The following is a 5,198-nucleotide window of genomic DNA, read 5'->3' as shown; positions in this document are numbered from 1 at the left end:
AAACTGAGAGATACTCAGCACTTTATCATTGAACTCAGCGATGTTAAAAAGGCCTTACAGTCAATGTGAACAAGAGCCAGGGTCCTGATAATATTAGTGGCCGCCTAATTAAATCTTGTGCTGAAGAATTCAGTCCTATATTTCAGGTTATTTTTAACAAATCCTTACAAACACAACATGTGCCCTCTCTTTGGAAAGAAGCAGTCGTGGTTCCTGTCCCTAAATCTAGTCGTCCAAAAATTCTAAATGACTTCAGGCCTGTTGCCCTCACTTCAGTTGTAATGAAAGTCTTTGAAAAAATCATCAGACATGTGATTATTTAAGAGACTGAACATCAGCTGGATCCAGTGCAGCTTGCATATAGGCCCAACAGAGGAGTGGAGGACGCACTTTTGACTTTATTAAATCTAATTCTTAAACATGTAGAGAGTAAAGGGACTTTTGCAAGACTTCTTTTCATTGATTTTTCTTCGGCTTTTAATACAATACAGCCTCATATTTTAATTAAAAGACTTTTAGAACAGTTTGAAATGAGGAAAAACCTGGTGGGCTGGATTTTAGATTTTTTAACTGGCAGGTCACAAAGAGTGAGAATAAATGGGGTTCTGTCTGACCCAGTGTTCTCCTCCACAGGTTCTCCTCAAGGGTGCGTCTTATCGCCCCTATTATTCACTCTCTATACAAATATGTGTCAGGGCAGACATGAAAACAGGGTCATTATTAAATATGCAGATGACTCTGTTATTGTCAGCTTACTGAAAGAGGGTGAAACTAACCACGGTCCAGTCATTGATGACTTTGTTCAGTGGTGTGAGGAGTCTTATCTCCAGCTGAACATATCTAAAACAAAAGATATGGTGATTGATTTTAGGAAACAACAAAATGGGCACAGAGTCACTTTAATTAAAGGTCAGAAAATAGAGCAAGTACAATCATATAAATATCTTGGGACCATAATAAATGAAAAACTGAACTTTGATCAAAATTGCAAATCAGTTTGTAAAAAGTGTCACCAGCACCTTTATTGCCTTAGGAAACTTGTTCATTTCCACATTGACCAAAAAATGTTAACTTTGTTTTATCGTTCTTTTATTGAGTCTGTTTTATCCTTTTGTTTGGTGGCATGGTTTGGTCAGATCTCTGTCACAGAGAAAAACTCTCTAAATCAGATAGTGAGATGGTCCAGTCGTCTGATAGGTGAGCCACAGTCTTGTTTAGCCTCCCTGTACTCCAAGCAGGTACAGAGGATGGCTTTATCAATCCTTAAAAGTGGTTCCCATCCTCTAAGGGGTGAATTTCAGCTTCTTCCCTCAGGACGGAGGTTTCTGTTTCCGAGATGCAGGACAAAGCGTTATAAAAATAGCTTTGTCCCCATTGCTGTCACTGAATTAAATAAGAACTGTTTTTGATTCGAAATATTATGTCCCACAGTGAGCTTTATATATTTACTAGGTATGTGTGTTTTTAAAGGGATGCCAAATGCTGTCATTTTTCTGTAAAGCAAATTTACCTTGCCTTTGGGTATAAATAAAGTTACCTTGACCTTGACCTTGTTCTTTCGGTTTTGATCTACTGCTGAATATTTTTATAAAATCGTTTTTCTGTTTTGGCCTCAGCTGCTTTGACACAAAGGCATCTGCTGTGATGCTTACACATTAGATAAAGTCTCGAAAGTGTCAGCTTTCTTTTTATAGTTATAAAAATATGCAAATGTACTGATCGATGATCTGAATTATACTATTGACTGACAGTCTGAGGCTAACAGTTTCACAATCATACCAAAACTCTGTCCTGATAGTTTCCACCTTCTCTTTTGTATCAGACATACTGCGACAATATTCCGGATAAATAACCATGAAAACAATTTATTTATTCAGTTTAGAGGTTTACACATCATTATGATCACAGAGCTTCACTTGAATTGTCCACTTGATGGCGCAGTAGAGCAAATGAATCATCACAATGCTTGGAACCATGAGTCGACCAATTGGGTGGAAAGCTTCAGTTCATCACGAGGCTTCATCTCACCATCACTAAAGAATAAGCAACATGAGTCATAACCTGCACAGAGACTTGAAACCTGACATGACATAGGGCGTGGAACACAGACGAAGCGACACTGACAAAGAGAAACACGGGGCTTAAATACGCTGAGGGATAACGAGGGAAATGAGACACAGAAGGAGAGCACAGCTGGGAGTAATCTGCCATGACAAGACCTAGGGGAAGCCAAACTCAATACACTGACATTGGACACAGACTTTCAAAGTAAGACAGGAAATATAACAGACACGGACTGGCCTAGGGAATACAGCAGACCATAGAACACAGAGACTGAAACCAAAAGACTAGAAAAGATAAACTATGACAAAATCAAAATTCAATAATGATACAAAACTCAAAACACTGGGTCACCGACACGGGACCATGACATGTTTATTAATTAATTTCCTTCGGGATTAATAAAGTATTCTGATTCTGATTGATTCTGATGTTTAATAATGAAGAACATTAAAACATTACTGTTGGCCACATGTCGGCAAAGTTATGTGACATCAGTGATGTTTGTACTTTCAGCGTTAACTTGGTTTTAAAGCCTTTACTGTAAAATATGCGCCCTTCAATAGTCGACCTTAATCTTACAGAGAATCTGATGATTTCATGGATAATTAAAGTAATATTAACCTTGGTCTTTCATTCTTTTAGACAGCAGTGACGTCAGCTAGTGGTGGGCGGATCGATCCAAGTATCGATAGTATCGATACCAAGTCGACATCGGTATCAGATCAATACTAGCCTGGTGAGATCGATTCTTTACTTTGAGTTTTGCTTGTTTACAACGCTGTGCTTCCGGCAAAGACGAAACAGCCACTCGCCGCTCCTGTGTCCTCCTCGCTGTCACGTCACATGACTTAGACACTTTGGGGGTTAAGTTGTTTACATATTAATTATATTTTTTCCAGTTCTTTTTGTTGTTGAGAATTTTAATTGTAATTTTTGTATTATAGTTACAGTGTTTGTTTTAATTTGCTACATTCTCGCCTGAAAATATCTTAAAAGGTTATTTTGTGACCCAGAAAGGGTAATCTGGGGAAAAGGAGGATCGCATTTGTCGGCCATGGTTGTCGGAGCCTGTGCGTACTTGTAAGCGCGGCAATGGCGGAGGAGCGCGGCTAAAAAACTTATTACTTTTTCTGGGTCACAAAATAAACTTTTAAGATATTTTCAGGCGAGAATGTAGCTGTGTAAAGTTCAAATATCTGCTCGATTTATCAAGACATCACATATTTGCAAAAATGCTCCGATGTTTTCGGAGAAGTCCATTTGTTGTTCATGCTTTGTGGCAGCTTTTGAACATCTGTGGCATCTATTAATGCCAAATCTAGCCTTTATTTAACAACATAAGCAAACTCTATGTTACAATGATTGCACAGCCATTAAGGATCAAATCAGTTTCTGAAAAATGTTGTTTTTTCTCCCTCTGCTTGCTTCTTACTGTCTTTGAGGCCAATCGGGACCAGCACTCCTGCTGTTGGACAGAAAGACATCAACTCAGTGGTAAGTGTTTTGGTTTTCCAATATATTAGCAACTGTCAGTGACATTTATATTAATCAGGCTGAACTTTAATCATACTTTAGATCAGCCTGTTTTACTTATTGTTTTATTTGTGCTTTGGTTTGGGGAAGTTGTTTCTTTACTGATCTTTTCCTGTCTTCTGTGATTAGACTTGAGATATGACTGCACTATGCTGTTGCTGGTGACCACAGTTAATTCTACAAGACATGCTGTGTAAGTAAACAAACAACAACAGTTTGGTCTGCATTTCTTGAAAGATCACATCCCCCAAACTTAGTTTAGAGGGTCTACACTGTATATAGTGAAGTCTGCAAGTTTTCTAACAGCAAAATTTGTTTTGTGCCCAAAATCATTTTGCACATCATTAGAATGAAAGTTATTGCCCATGTTTGCATAGCCCTTCTTAAAATGATGCTTTCATGACATTATTGTATATTGGGTGGTGGTCAGGGCTATCTAGACTGACAAGTAGGACATTGAATGTCACCTCTCCGGCGGGGAGGGAGCCTGAGATTGTCTAAATTGGAGTCTGTTTTATACCAAAAGCAGAAAAAAATGTTTTAAGAAAGCAATTAAGTTCATGTTCCAAAATATATGATTGTTTGCTTGCAGGACACCAGGAGAGATGAGTCCTCCATCACAGATGGTGTGGTCAGTGAAGGTGGTCGCCTGCAGGTTCAAGCTCATTGCATCTCCAACCCACATCCACTGCCACTGTACTTAAGGGAAGTTAAAGACTTTCTTCTGCACCTACATTTGGATCACCTCGATCCATGACAGTCATTCAGGCAGTGATGCCTGGACTGGAAACAAGCATCCTTAAAATAATACAACATTCCAGCTCATGTGTTGGAATGGAAAACAAATCTGTTGTTTAAATTAGAGACTGCACTTGTGACAGAACAACAAATATTTTATTTTGATTATATAAGTAATGTAAGTACAAAACAAACTTGTGGTAGGCCTAAACTTATTTTCAGAATAATTACATCTGAGACTTTGTTTCATTGTAAGATTATAACAGTGATAGCAATATAATTGTTTGTTGTTCAGCAGAACAGTGTCCAGTGTGTTGGCTGTTGTACTTTGTTGTGTTTGAAAATAAAAGTTGGGCTCATTTTAACATCATTACAAAAAGTGTTGTTAATTATTTTTAGTCATATTCAGGTTAACACAAATTGTTTTTTCATTTAGTTGAACTTGAAATGTTTGTCAGTAGGTAAACAATTAGTATTGTACAGTCAGAAATATCAAGTTATTTTTAATACTGCAGAGTTGCAATGTATAAGTTGTCCTAACAGTCATCTTAAGTAAGCTTTACTTAGTTTTTTTGAGACGAGTTTCCTCAATTTTTTTGAGTTCTGGGCACTAACAAGGCTGTACAGTGTACTCAAAATGAGTAAGTTGTCCTAACTTAGTCATTTATAGCTAAGCTTTACTCAATTTTTTTGAGTTCTGGGAACTAATTAAATTTTTACAGTGCAATTATAAAACTTTAAAATTAAAAAAAAAAAAAAAAAAAAAGAGGGTGAAAAAGACTCCCATCACCCTCTGGAACACAAACTTGGAGTAATCAGGACCCTACACCACCGGGCAGAACATATTCCCTCTAAGCCTGAGG

This window comes from Oreochromis niloticus, linkage group LG3 (assembly GCF_001858045.2).
Source record: "Oreochromis niloticus isolate F11D_XX linkage group LG3, O_niloticus_UMD_NMBU, whole genome shotgun sequence".
In the NCBI taxonomy this organism is placed as follows: Eukaryota; Metazoa; Chordata; class Actinopteri; order Cichliformes; family Cichlidae; genus Oreochromis; species Oreochromis niloticus.
Note: the sequence above shows the minus strand (reverse complement) of the source record.